This window comes from Pan paniscus, chromosome 5 (assembly GCF_029289425.2).
Source record: "Pan paniscus chromosome 5, NHGRI_mPanPan1-v2.0_pri, whole genome shotgun sequence".
NCBI classification, from domain to species: Eukaryota; Metazoa; Chordata; class Mammalia; order Primates; family Hominidae; genus Pan; species Pan paniscus.
Genome location: NC_073254.2, coordinates 43653224 through 43668918, shown reverse-complemented (window position 1 = coordinate 43668918; position 15695 = coordinate 43653224). Strand labels below are relative to the sequence as shown.

The 15695-nt window shown below is 36.3% G+C and overlaps 1 protein-coding gene across 3 annotated transcripts in view; it reads left to right on the top strand.

The window, feature by feature from the left end:
* Positions 1-15695, top strand: part of ZNF311 (zinc finger protein 311) — a 43588-nt gene that overhangs the window by 3340 nt on the left and 24553 nt on the right. Inside the window, exons 2-3 of one of the 3 annotated variants that reach the window (XM_055113300.2) lie at positions 6468-6632; positions 11727-11875. The gene's annotated coding sequence lies outside the window, so the exon portion shown is untranslated. Of the gene's footprint in view, positions 1-6467; positions 6633-10752; positions 11876-15695 lie in introns of those variants that run through there. The other 2 variants (XM_057302457.2, XM_055113299.2) reach the window with 2 other exon arrangements.

Below are 15695 nucleotides of genomic sequence, written 5' to 3'. Positions count from 1 at the left end.
TAAAAATAAATTAATTAAAATAACTAGGTGCAAATTTAACTGAGGAGGTGAAAGATTTGTACACTTGAAAACTATAAAACACTGATATTTAAAATTACAAAAGACAAAAAAATTGAAAAATACCTCATGTTCATGGATTGGGAAAATTAGTATTTTTAAAATACCTATACTACCGCAAATAAAGATTCAATGCAATCTCTATCCAAGTACCAATGTCATTTTGTAGAGAAATAGAAAAAACAATTCTAAAATTTGTATGGATCCACAAAAATCCATAGCCAAAGTAACCTTGAATCAAAAAAACAAAAACAAAAACAAAAACAAAACGGGAGGCATCATAATACCTGACTTCAAAATCTACTGTGAACCTATAGTAATCAAAACAGCAGGATACTGGCATAAAAACAGACACAAAAACCAATGGAACAAAATAGCGTAAAAATCAATCTATACATTTACAATCAATTGATTTTCAACAAAGGTGCCAAGAACACACAATGGGGACAGGGCAGTCTCTTCAATAAACGGTGTTGAAAAACTGAATATCCACATGTAGAAGAACGAAATTACATGCATACCTCAAACCATATACAAAAATCAACTCAAAATGCATTAAAGACTTAAACATAAGACTATTAAACTACTAAAAGAAATCATAGAAATGCTCCATGACATTGATCTGGTCAATGATTTTTTGGATATGACCCCAAAAGCACAGTCAACAAAAGCAAGTATAAATAAATGAGATTATATCAAATTAAAGAGCTCCTGTACAGTCAGGGAAACAAATAAAATAATGAAAAGACAACCTATGGAGTGGGAGAAAATATTTGCAAATGATGTATCTAATAAGGGGCTAATATCTAAAATATATAAGAAGCTCAAACAAGAAAACATAATTCTATTTTAAAATGGAGCTGGCTGTGTTGGTTCACACCTCTAATCTCAGCATTTTGGGAGGCCAAGATGGGTGGACCACTTGAGGTCAAGAGTTCGAGACCAGCCTGGCCAACATGGTGAAACCCTGTCTCTACTAAAAATAGAAAAATTAGCTAGGCATGGTGGTACGTGCCTCTGGTCTCAGCTACTCAGGAGGCTGAGGCACAAGAATCACTTGAACCTGGGAGGTGGAGGCTGCAGTGAGCCGAGATTGTGTCACTGCACTCCAGCCTGGGAGACAGAGAGAGACTCCATCTCAAAAATAAAAATAAAAAATAAAATAAAATAATTTAAAAATTTTAAAAATAAAAATAAAAATGGGCAAAAGACCCAAATACACATTTCTCAAAAGAAGACCTACAAATGGCCAACAGGTATATGAAAAATGCTCAACATCACTAATCAATGGGGAGATGTAAATTAAATGCACAGTGAGATATCACTTCATACTCTTAGAATGGCTATTGTCATAAAAAGCAAAGATAACAGCTTGGTGAGAATGTAGGGAAAAAAAGGAACCCTTGCACACTGTTAGTGGGAATGTACATTAATACAGCCACTATATAAAACAGTGTGGAGGTTACTCCAAAAATTAAAAATAGAACTACCATATGATCCAGCCATCCCACCACTGGGTATATATCCAAGGAATTGAAATCAGTATGTTAAAGAGATGTCTGCACTCCCATGTTTATGGCAGCATTATTCACAATAGCAAAGATATGGAATCAAACTTTGTGTTCATCAATGAATGAATAAATCAAGAAAATGTGGTGTACTATTCACTCGTAACAAAAAAAGGAAACCCTGTCATTTCCAACAACATGGATGAACCTAGAAGCTATGATGTTAAGTTAAATGAGCCAGTTACAGAAAGGCAAATACTACATGATCTCATTTAAATGAGGATCTGAAAAACTTAAACTCATAGAAGCAGAGAGTGGAATGGTAATTACCAGAAGCTGGGGGTGGTGGTAAGTTTCCAGACCATAAATTGAGGGATAAGCTCCAGAGTGTTCATACTATTTTTAATTTGCTGAAAATAGAACGATGATAATAATTCATAAACCTAGAATTATGATTATCCCACAAATTTTTTAAAACTAAATATTTTGTCCTATAGACACAACACCTACATAACTTAATTTATCCAATTTTGATCTTACCAATTGAATAAACCAAATTTCAAGTAGATGTGTTCATTTTTATATAGTTTACATCATATATTCATTTTTCAATGTAAATTTAATATATAATTAATCTCCAAATTTTTAAATTTAAAAACTTAAAAAGAAAAAGAAAAGATGAAACCCAACGTCTTTTTTTTTTTTTTTTGAGACAGAGTTTCGCTCGTTTCACAGGCCAGAGTGCAGTGGCGCAATCTCGGCTGACCGCAACCTTCGTCTCCCAGGTTCAAGTGATTCTCCTGCCTCAGCCTCCTGAGTAGCTGGGATTACAGGCATGCACCACCATGCCCGGCTAATTTTTTGTTTTTAGTAGAGACGGGGTTTCTCCACATTGGTCAGGCTGGTCTTGAACTCCTAACCTCAGGTGATACACCCGCTTTGGCCTCCCAAAGTGCTGGGATTACAGGCATGAACCACTGTGCCTGGCCGAAACCTAATGTGTTTAGAGAACTTTTCATGAAATTATTATTTGGATATGCCTCTGACCACAGTCATAGCTTTACTTAATCACCTCTGTGGGGCATCAGTCCCCAAGGTCTAAACCATATCAACATAGGTAGCCTTTAGAGCTGTAAATAAATACTTCCCTGCTACATGTTAATGATTCTTGGAATATACATTGACCAACACAGTGTTCTCCTTGTTTAATTAGGCAAAAATCTAGCTGTAAATATGAATAACAAAAGAGTATAACATTAAAAAGACATCAAATAGCCAACCGAAAATATATTTAACCAAACCTAATTATTAAGGATTTTCACCAGTCCCACATCTAGTTTACTTCCAATATCCACATTAAATAGAGACTTCTATTAAATCTTATTTCAGCTGTTGCATTTAAGTGTGAATGGCACTGTAGTGTCAGTATGACCAGTGGTTAATCCAATTCTTCAGGGCATTAGTAACTCACCCAACAAGAATTCTTTTCTAATTTATTAATTAAATGAAGAAACGTCATAATGGGAACATGGTTATGTTTGGACTACATGAGAACATGACAGCTGTGAATTCTTCCTTCATGAAAATATATTCTAATCTTTTCAGCTTCTGGTAAGTATTCTCTGCTATCTCTAACAGAGGATGACTCCAGGTAGAAAACAGATCCTAGATAGCATAAGACTCGGTCTAACATGAAAGCAAAAATGTGAAAGGTATGTGAGATATAAATAATACTAACATTTTGAGGATTAAATATAAATTTAATCCTCAGGAGTGAGGATTAAACTTCAACAAGAGCAGTTAGTGGATTTTGAAGTTACTGAATGCTCTCTATGCACCAAGCATCATGCTAAATATTTAGCATAGCATGTAATCCTCCTCATAGCCATCCTACAAAGCAGGTGCTATTAGAATAGCTATTTTACAGATGAGGAATCAGAGGCTAAAGAAGTTAATTAGCCTGCTCAAGTCCACAGAGTATGGAAATGGCTGAGATCAATTGTAACAAAAATCACAGGCGGTCTGAACCAGTCTAGGGTCTTACCTATTTTTACTCCGTCCTTTCATCTTGAATTTTGTATGACTACAGCAATATACCTCTTGCTTTATAATAAAAGATCCATATATTTTTACTTTTTATAAAATTTTAGACAGTTTTGAAATTTTGTGCTTCTAATTTTCTCTCCATATCATAAATTATGTTGAAATATGTTTGGTTCATTTGTCTCAGATTTCACTGAAGAAAGCAAAATGTTAAGTTATGCGCGATTATTGGGCTCTGAAGTCCATACTATGAAAAATGAAAAACTGAGTTTCGATTAAAATGTAGCATGCCTCTTTTTTGCCAAAATGGCAAATGTTAAAAAGTATTAAATGAAAAGTCCTGTATTTGAGTTCACAACATTGAACTACATAAATTATCATGCCTGACTTGGCAGCATTTCTAATAAGAATGCCAAGGGCTTTACGTGATCCAAAGTTTAAAGAGAGCCAGTAATGTCTTATACCTGCTAAAAATAACCAACGTATATTTTAGAAAATTATGCAGATCATAGACATTCACTATTCTCTTCAGTAGTGTTGCATAAGTGGAGTATCGTGCTTACTTTTATACTCACTAATTTGCAGCACTTGACAAATCATGGTGTGTCCAGGGAGAGCAACAAGAAAAAGCATGGTAATAAAAGAGCATGTAGTGGTAGGAACAGCTAACAATGTGCTTTGTCTGGGAAGAGAAATCTAAGCATATATTTGGTAACAGATTCTAATATTAAAAGAGTTAAAAGGTATATAAAAAATTTTTAGTAAGCCAAACTATACAATATTGTCTAGAGGTGCACATTTGGGTAATTAACCTACTAACATGCAAAGAGGGGATTACTATAAATAGCAGCATAGTGGATACTTCAGGGGATAGGGAAGAGTTATCATTGGTAAAAGGCACAAAGAAAAGCTCCTAGGGTAATCATCAATGTTTTATTTATTGATTTAGGTGATAGTTACAAGAATATACACTGAAACTCACCAAGCTTTACTTTTTATTTGTTGTATCCATGCACTGTTCATATAATAATACTGGGGTTTTTATGAGGCCATGTTAAATTGACTTACTCTGTGTTATTTTCAGAATAAAGAAAATCAGCCAGGGCTGGGCAAGGAATCATCTTTGAGTTCAATATAAGCAGCATTGACTAAAGGAGAGAGGCTGCTTCAAGTGTAATTGACTTCCCTGTCACTGAAGTTATGCCAGTAGCAGCTGTGTAGAGATTCTGTTGAAGGATCTCCTATGCAGAGCAGAAGGCTAGATTCATGACTTCTGAGGTTTTTTTCCACTTTGAAATTCATGACCTTTTAATTCCCAACACAAACCCAACAGCAGTCAAAAGAATTTGAGTGAATTTTTTAATCAAAGCATTTGGAGACCTCAAGTCATCTCCTGCTCCTGAAGCTTTTCAGTTCAATGTGCATATTGTGATTCTGCATATTTTTGTGTATATAAAAATGTTTCTAAATTTTAAAGTTACACAAATTTTTTAAAAAACATTCCAGTTTAGTTCTAGGTCATTGCGGTAAAATCACTAGTGTGAAAAATTAATGGACTAAGGGGTAGACAGAATAACAATGATAGGTGAATATAGGTTATCATTTTTAGAATTAAAGATGAACCAAGCTCAGTTCCAAGTGCTTTTATAAATACTAACCCTCACAACATCCCTTTGAGGAAGGAAATTTTATTATATTTTCTTCATGTATAAAGAACCTCCTACACAAACAAGTTAAATAATTGCCCAAGGATACAGCTTCCAAGTGGTGAAGCTGGAATTTGATGCCAGGGACTTTGAGTTCAGAATCTGTGCAATGAAGCACTATCATTCCTTAGTTGACAATCTATTGCAAAAAATAAAAAAAATTGGACACTCATTAATTAGATTTCCATTTTTGTGCTGTGAAAAACTACACCTCTATCTCATACTACTTGATAACATTTCCTTCTTTATGATTATAACATTATTATGTTCTAACTGAAACACTTATAACAATGACATATATAAATGATCTATCTTCCCCTTGTTTTACTATATACCAGAAACAAATGAGGTTTCAATTCCATGGCCTCAAGGACACTATAAATGTAAAGTATGGTAGGTCTGAATTTCGTGGTCAGAAATTATCAGCAGAAAAAATGTTTAAACTAATTCAGCCATTAGCTCGACACCAGGGCTCAGGCCGAAGCAGGAGGATTGCTTGAGCCAAGGAGTTCCAAACCAGCCTGAACAACATGGTGAGACCTCATCACTACAAAAACATTTAAAAATTACCTGGACACAGTGGCATGCATCTGTGGTCCCAGCTACTTAGGAGGCTCAGTTGGGAGGATCACTTGAGCACCGGAGGTCCAGGCTGCAATGAGCTGTCACTGTGTCACCGCACTCCAGCCTAGGCAACAGAGCAAGATTTTTGTTTCGTTTGGTTTTTTTGAGACAAGAGTCTCGTTCTGTCGCCCCGGCTGGAGTGCAGCGGTGCGATCTCGGCTCACTGTTGCCTCCGCCCCCAGGTTCAAGCAATTGTCCTGCCTTAGCCTCCCAAGTAGTTGGGACTACAGGCACGCACCACACCGCCCCTAATTTTTGTATTTTTAGTAGAAAATACAAAATTTTTCCCCACGTAGGCCATGCTGGTCTGGACTCCTGACATCAAGTGATCCGCCCACCTCAACCTCCCATAGTGCTGGGATTACAGGCATGAGCCACTGCATTCGGCCAACAGAGCAAGATTCTATCTTTAAAAAAAAAAAAAAAAAACTAACTCAGTCATTAAATATTTTGTCTACTTAGTGATATGATACAATAATCAGAAATGGTGAGATTGATGACATTTTTATCTGTATCTGTATTCTTTTAGAGCCCAATGGGGTGATGGTTTTACCTAAAGGATTTCAAAGCAATCAGAACATCCACTCATGTTGGATTGGTAAATTCCTTAGATTAAAACAACTCTGGCTATTTAATGAACTGCTTTTTGTTTGAATTACCTGCCCAGCGCCCAGCTAATTCTGCTGAATGGCTGGTAAGTAGGATTGGACACAGATCGTTGTACGTGGTGGCCAAATAGTTCTGCAATTACCTCAATATTTAACTGCAACAAATCAGTAAGGCTGTTTAGATGGTGTAATATTAGTCATTAAAGCTGTTCAAAAAACATATAGGCCTTTATACATGTAAGTAAATATTAATAAGGAAGATAATTATTTCCTGGCAACAAAAAGCACACTCACAAAAAAAGGCAGTGTAGTAGGGAACACCAAAATTGATAGAACAACAACAGTGCCTGCAATGTTGAGGAGTAAAAAAAATATAAGGAGGAGGAGTAAGTTGGTGGTGAGGATAATTATAATTATAATGGCTGAAATGTAGATATTTGCAAGTAAATATTGAAAGTGATTCTGCTATCAAATGGTGGAGTTTATTCCAAAAAAAAAGATGTCATTTAACTTTTTACCTCAAGCTTAACTCCTTCAATAATGCAAGGATTTATCATGATCAAGCGATGCTTATGTCATAGCTTCAAAGAGGAACAACTCCTCAATACATATGCCTCTCTTAAAATCACATAATTGACTTCATGATTTTATTACTTAATTGAAATACATAGAACAATGAATGACATAGCAAATTAAGTTTTTTCAATGATTTACAATTCAGCCTGATTGGATTTAGCATATTATTAATTTTGGATTAAATATGAACAAGTTGTGAGCACTGGGCCATAGGGAAATGTTAAAAGAGATGTTCCAAATGAGAGAGAGCATGCAAATAAGAGAGTTTTGGATACCCTTGACAAACTTCAGAGATTTTCAGTTCTACCTAAACCTGACACTATTTTTGGTTACCATGATATTGCCTCCTAGCTTTTCTTAAGGAACAATGGAAACAAGCAGTGTAAGTTCTGGAACAGATTTCATCCTTCTGGGGTTTTCTGATCGACCCCAATTAGAGCACATCATCTCAGTGGTTGTCTTCATCATCTATATTGTGACTCTGGTAGGAAATACAACCATCATTCTTTTATCTTATCTAGACACCCAGCTCCATACCTTCATGTATTTTTTCTTATCCAATTTGTCTTTTTTGGACCTCTGTTATACAACTAGCATTATCCCCCAGATGCTGGCAAATCAATGGGGCCCAAAAAAATCTATTACTTATGGAGGGTGTGTACTCCAATTCTTCTTTGTCCTTGACTTGGGAGCCACAGAATGTCTTCTGTTGGCTGTGATGGCCTATGATCGTTATGCTGCTGTCTGTCAACCCCTTCACTACACCTTAATAATGCACCCTCAGCTTTGCCACTGCCTGGTTGAGTTGTCTTGCCAGTGCCTTAATTGTTTGCTCCTTGACTTTGAAGTTGCCAAGATGTGGGCACCGGGAAGTGGATAATTTTTTCTGTGAGATGCCAGCATTGATCAAGATGGCTTGTGTCTATTCAAAAGTAATTGAGATTGTTGTCTTTGCTTTCGGAGTGGTATTTCTTTTCGTACCTCTATCACTAATTCTTATCTCATACGGAGTTATCACTCAAGCTGTAATGAGGATCAAGTCAGCAACAAGATTGCAAAAGATCCTTAATACATGTGGCTCCCACCTCACAGTAGTAATTCTGTTTTATGGAACAATCATTTATATATACATGAAGCCACAGAATACCATATCCCAAGATGAAGGGAAGTTCTTCACTCTTTTACACAATCATCACACCCAGCCTTAACCTTCCCATCTACACTTTAAGAAACAAAGATGTAAAGAGTGCACTGAAGAAAATACTGTGGATGAAAAAATGTTCAGCAGAATCATTAATTAGATGGAAAAAAGTAGAATGTAGAGCACTAAAGAAAGATTGGCATTTATCAAGAGAAGTGAAATCAATTCATTTATCCAAAGCACATTCAAGCTCAAAGCTTGGTGCTCTTAAATGACAAAAGAAAATTTAGCAAGCATATGTTTTTACTTTGCTTTACTTTGTTTTCACTTTGTTTTACTGGTAAATACATTCAAAATCTGGAAATCCCTGTGCTAGAGAATAAACGACTCCACTTCTCTGCAAATCAGCCATTTCAGAGATGGAAAATCCTCTCTGCAAGTGAAAGATTCCCCACATCTACAGTGCCCTTGCTATGTCATTTCAAAGACAGAGTAAGCCACAGCCTACATGAAGTAATTGAGTAGGAAGATGGGAGTAATAGGGCTTATGTCTCTACAATCCTTAAACCCTGTGGCTTCTAAATTTCCACAGCACGAACATCATACCTTTATTTCAAGGTTTTGATTCCTCTTTTACTTTTATTTTAGGTTTGGGGGTACATGTGAAGGTTACATAAACACGTGTCATGGGGGGTTATTATATATCTTATTGCATCACCCAGGTGTTAAGCCCAGTACCTAATAGTTATCTTTTCTTTGCAGAAGACTCTAAAATTGTCAGTTGTACATACCTTGGTAAACATAAAAAAATATGAGAGAGGACAGTGAAATCAGGATGAGGAAAGCATTAAGACACTGTAAACTTCATGGTGTCATAAGGACTATAGAAGAAAGACAAAAGTATAGAATGATAAAATTGTGGCCACTAAAAAAGAGTATCAATTTTCCTTTGTTAAAAATGAGTGATCCTAAATCTTGCTAGGCATTTATCACTTAAAAACCTTCTATTCAACCTTCATACCCTGCTGAAATCTTGTCTCAACTGAAAAGTATTTATAAATCTCGTCAGTCTATGGTCTATAGTCCTTGAAAACCCTGACCATATAAATATATGGCATTATCCCATTTTTATTTAGTTGTTTGTATGTGTGTTTGAAGAAGATGCATTGGTAAGCTTTTCAACAATATAGACCTTCTTATTCACGTGATTTTGCTGTGTCGAATCAGTTTCTGACATGAATTACATAGCCAATAAATGTCTGTAGAATGAATATGTCAATGTTTTTTATTAAATCTCCATGAAAATGTTACCAAATCTGCAGAATATCACAAATTCTCATTGGGTGATGAATATTAGAGCAATATCTTCAGTTTGTGTTAACACTGAAGATATATAAATCATCTAACACCTAAAATTTAATATATTTAAACATCTGTGAGTTAGCAAAGGAAAAGATACAGTTTCTCTTTCACATACATATTATAGAATACATACATAATATTATAGAATCTTTACAACATCCCCTAGAGGTATATATAAGTATATAATGGAAACTAGAAAATAAGAGAAATAAAAGAAATTGCTCATTATCTCATATCCCAGAAATGACTAAATTTTTTAATTAATTTTCTTTTAAAGTACTGTCATCTATGTTAAAATTTGGTTTAATAGTTTGTCTTATTTCTCTCAATATATGCCTTCATATCAGGGATGATATCACCCCCACACGGGCAAAATTGATTCAAGGGGAGGTAGTAAAAATCTTTGGTATTACAATGGTTGGTGGTCCTCCAAAGAGCCTCTGTACATAAGCAGTTACACAATATAACTGTGGCACTAAAATTTTGTTAGAAATGAAATAACTATAATGAAAAAGTTTAAGAAAACACTTAATTTGGTGCTTTTTCCTATTTGAAAAGATGATTAAAAGAAAGACTCCCTTAGGCCAAACTGACTGACAAGGATATGCACATCCAATACACAGAATTAGTAAACTTCTAGATTGGCAATTGAAAACTGTATTCAATAATGGTCTTCAGTTTCAGGTTAAAATGCTGGAAATTCCGTTATATTGGGGATTTTTTTTTAAGTTTGATGAAAAAATCATGCCCCAAAGAGTTTTTTTTTATGATAAAATTCTTGAGTTTATAGGATAGTATATAAAAAAAGAAACAACTTGCTGAAAAGTTGAAACTGAAATTGTGCCCCAAAGAATAGGAAACCAATAACTAACAGAAATTCTTGAGTTTGCCAGATAGCAGATAAGAAAATAAATAACTTGCTGAAACGCTGAAATTCCCTCCATTTGTGAGATAACAAGAGTGTCCAAAATTATTTGGAACCAACATGACCAAATGGAGTTTGCACAGAACAAGCTTGTTAATGTCACAGCCCGAATTTCCACTGCATGTTTCATACGAACTCCCTTTGAATTTGCACGTGGGATCCATGAAGAGGAATGGAGATAACTGTGCATTTGAGGACGTTCTAGACCTCCCTTTTCCTTCCACCAACCACCTGCTAATCCCAGAATCCACCCGCAAACCTTTTCTAATAAAATTACTATCTTAAAGCCAGCACAGGGAGATACAGTTGAGCTAGATTCCTGTCTCCTTATTGGTCAACCTATAATAAAGAGCTTTTCTTTTCTTAGAAATCCAGTGTCATAGTATTAGCTTCTAGCACATCCAGCAGTGAGCCCCTTTTGCCTGGTAACAATAACATAATATAGTATCAAGAATGTGTGACTGGGCATGGTGGCTCACGCCTGTAATCCCAACACTTTGGGAGCCTGAGGTGGGCGGATCACAAGGTCAGGAGTTCAAGACCAGCCTGGCCAATATGGTGAAACTCCATCTCTACTTAAAATACAAAAAGTAAGCTGGGCGTGGTGGTGGGCACCTGTAGTCCCAGCTACTCCGGAGGCTGAGGCAGGAGAATGGCTTGAACCCAGGAGGTGGAGGTTGCAGTGAGCCGAGATTGCACCACTACACTCCAGCCTGGGCAACAGAGCAAGACTCCATCTCAAAAAAAAAAAAAAAAAAAAAAAAAAGAATTTGGGGAAACAATATCTCATTTATTTCTGGTTGTATTAGTTATCTGCTGCTACATGAACTTTTTTTTTAAAGAAACAAACAGAACTTCTAGACATGATCAGTATAGGTTGAAAATCCCTTATCCATAATTCTGAATCTAAATTGGTCAGAAATGCAAAGGCATAAGAACGATACATTGGACTTTGGGGACTCAGGGAAAAGGGTGGGGGCTGGTGAGGGATAAAACACTACACACTGGGTACAGTGTACACTGCTCAAATGATGGGTGCACTAAAATCTCAGAAATCGCCACTAAAGAACCACATGTCCCTCCAAAACCCTATTGAAATAAAAAAATTAAAAATTAAAATAAACAAAAATAAAATGGTCAGAAAACTAAAAGCTTTCCTTTTTTTCTTTGAGACAGGGTCTCACTATGTTACCCAAGCTGGTCTCAAACTCCTGGCCTCAAGCAATTCTCTCAAGTAGCTGGTATTACTGGTGAGAGCTACCATACCCAGGTAGAAAACTAAGTTTTCATAACTCTGTTGGCAACAAAACCTGACCTGAACTGAGGTAGGACTATTTCTATCTATTCTTTACTTTCAGTTTTATTAAACAAGAGAGACTGTATGTTAAAAGAATAGAGTTCCTTTTAAGAAAAAATAATATGAGCTATTTGTCATTTGTCAGAAATGGCAGATATTTTTTAAAGAGGACACTCACTGTTATCACTAATTTATAAAACCATAGTTTCTTTCGAGTTGAAGATTCAAGAGCAATTAGAACATGTCTGTTTTAAAATATGGTAGTCACTAGGTGTAGCATCAAAAGAAAAACTATCAAAGAATAATAAAACTTTAAACTATTCTTTTTAACTTAAGTGGATGTGTATTTTAAACTATTTTTATCTAAGATATTAAGTTAACATTTAAAGTTGGCCACATGAAAAGATAGGTCACATTTTATGTTCTTGTGAGTCAACTGAAATACTGAAGAAAAAAAAAAAAAAGTTTGTTTCCTTGCTAGTCATTGTACCTTGCTGGCTAGAAATGTTCCATGGAATGTGTGAGAGTTTGGTTCCAAAATGGCTGCATAGAAGGAAGCTGGCTTTACTTTTCCTACACAGAAAACCTAAAACAAATACACGGTGCTGAAATTATCACCAGCAATATCCCAGAACTCAAGTATGAGGATGGAACAGTGCCTGTGGCAACAGAGAAGTACAAAACTTCAAGCAGACGCTGTAAGAATCAGACTTCCAAATCCGTGACATCCCTCTCCCAAATCTGCCTAGCACCAAGCATGTGGAAAACTTCCCCCACCTCACCCCCAGTTTCTACACTGGAAAAAGTGAGATTGAAGTGGATAACCAGTTTCCCCACCATCTTGGGTTCCCTGGCAAGAGATCTATCCCTCAGTACCTAAAGGGAGAAATATTCCCAAAGACAACCAGAGAAAAGTGGGGAGGTGGGACTTCCTTCCCCAACCCTAGAAACACTCTTCTTTAACTCAGCCAAAGGAGACGCCAAATCAGTTGAAGCTGTTCAGCAGCGCCACACCATAGGAGGTATGTTCCACAGGTTCCCTGAGCACGAAATTCTAGCCAGACTTCCCACCCTATTGGGATATCCCCCTGTAAGACCTTCTACATTTGGGTCCGGCAGTGCTCCAGTCATTTACTAGGGCCAAGGAAAACCTGGACTGCAGACTCCATGTGATATCAAAAAGAAGGCAAGACCAAGAGGGGGAAAAAAAGGTAGATGCTGTCATGCTTTCTGTACAGCCTGCAGAACCAAGAGCTAAGTAAACCTCTTTTCTTTATAAATGACTCAGTGTCATGGGTTTCTGTATAGCAGTGTGAGAACAGACTAATATACATGACTTCCCCAAACATACAAAGCAAGGAACCAGTGACTTACTCTAGGCAAGACAGTGATATGTGAGCTCTCTCACCAAGAATTCAAAATAGGAGTTTTAAAGAAACTCAGTGAACTCAAGGATAACACACAAAAGCAATTCAAAAATTTATCAGAGAAATTTAACAAAGAGATTAAAATAATTTTTTAAAATCAAACAAAAATCTTGGAACTGAGAAATATACTTGTCAAACTGAAAAATTTATTAGAGACTCCCGACAGCAGAACGGATCAGACAGTGGAAGGAATTAGTAAACTCAAAGACAGGCTATTTGAAAATACAGTTAGAGGAGAAAAAAGGGAAAAGAATACAAAGGAATGAAAATCACCTAAATGATATAGAAAAGTACCTCAAAAGGACAAATCTAAAAATGATTGGTGCTCAAGAGGGAATTCAGCAAGAGCAAAAGTTAGAAAACTTATCCAAAGAAATAACTCAAAACTTTCCAAACTTAAGAAACATATAAGTATCTAGGTACAAGATCAGAGAACATGAAACAGATTCAACCCAAATAAGACCACCCCAAGACATACAATAATCAAATTCTCAAAGGTCAAGGACAAAGAGGATTACAAAAGTTGGCTAGGCGCCACGGCTCATGCCTGTAATCCCAGCACTTTGGGAGGCCAAGGCAGGTGGATCACCTGAGGTCAGGAGTTCAAGATCAGCCTGGCCAACATGGTGAAACCCTGTCTCCACTAAAAATACAGTAATTAGTGGGGCATGGTAGTGGGTGCCTGTAATCCCAGCTACTCAGGAGGCTGAGGCAGGAGAATCACTTGAACCTGGGAGGCAGAGGTTGCAGTGAGCCGAGATAGCACCATTGCACTCCAGCCTGGGTGACAAGAGTAAAACTCAGTCTCAAAAAAAATAAAATAAAATAAAAAATAAAAGCAGCAAGAGAAAAGAAGTAAATAACATACAAAGAGCTCCAATTATTCTGGCAACAGACTCCTCAATGGAAACTATACAGGCCAGGTAGATGTGGGATGACATTTTCAAAGTGCTAAAAGAAATAAAACTGCCATCCAAGATTAATGTACCAGAAAAGCTATTCTTCAAACATGAAGAAGAGATAAAATCTTTCCCTGACAAACAAAAGCTGAGAATTCACTACCACAAGGCCCATCTTAAAATAAATGGTAAATGAAGACCTTCAATCTAAGAGAAAAAGATGCTAACATGCATAAAGAAAATATTTGAAGGAAAAAAACCACTGGTAACATTAAGTACAAGACATACCCAGGATACTCTAATACTCTAATTGTGATGTGCAATCCATTTATAACTGTAGTATGAAATCTAAAAGACAAACCTATCAAAAACAATAATTGCTACAGTGACCTGCTAAGAGATAGACAATATAAAAATATGTAAACTGAAACAACAAAAAGTCAAGATGTAGGGGTATAGAGTTAAAGGGCAGGGTTGTGTGGGGTTTTTTTAAGTTTTTTGTTTGTTTCTAGTCTTTTCTTTGTGATCAAAGTTGTCATCTTCGTAAAATATCAGCTGGGCGCCATGGCTCATGCCTGTAATCCCAGCACTTTGGGAGGCCAAGGCTAGCTAATCACTTGAGCTCAGGAGTTCAAAACCAGTCTGGGCAACATGGCAAAACCTCATCTCTACAAAAAACACAAAACTTAGCTGGCTATGGTGGCATGTGTCTATGGTATCAGCTACTCAGGAGGCTGAGGTAGGAGGATTGCCTGAGTTCAATAAGGTAGAGGCTGCAGTAAGCCAAGATCTCACCACTGCACTCCAGCCTGGGTGACAGAGACCCTGTCTCAGAATAATAAGTAATAATAAAACAAAGTAGCTATAAGATATGTTTTGTAAGCCTCATGGTAACCCCAATGCAAAAATCTGTAATAAATACACTAAAAATAGAAGGCAGTGAATTAAAGCATTCTACCAGAGAAAATAACCACAAACAAAGAAATACAGTAACAAAAGAATAAAGGAAGAAAGACGTTACAAAACAACCAGAAAACAAGCAACAAAATGGCAGTCATAAGTCCTTACTTATCAATAATAACACTGAATATAAATGGACTAAATTCTCCAATTAAAAGATGTATAGAAGTTAAATGGGTAAAGAGACGAGACCCAACTATGTGGTGCTATGAGAAACCCACCTTGCCTATAGGGACATACGTAAGTTGAAAGTGAATTTATGGAAAAAGATATTTCATGCAAGTGGAAATCAAAGACAACAGGATTAGGTATACTTATATCAGATGAAACAGACTACAAGTCATGGAATGTAAAAAGTGACAAAAGGTCACCATATAATGATGAAGGGGTCAATTCATCAAGAGGATATTAAAAATTATCAATATCTGTGCACCCAACACCAGAGCATCCAAATATGTAAAACAAACATTAATAAATCTCAAGGGAGAGATAGGCTCCAATATAATAATAGTAGGGACTTCAACTGACCTCACTTTCAGTAACAGATTATCCAGGGAGAAAA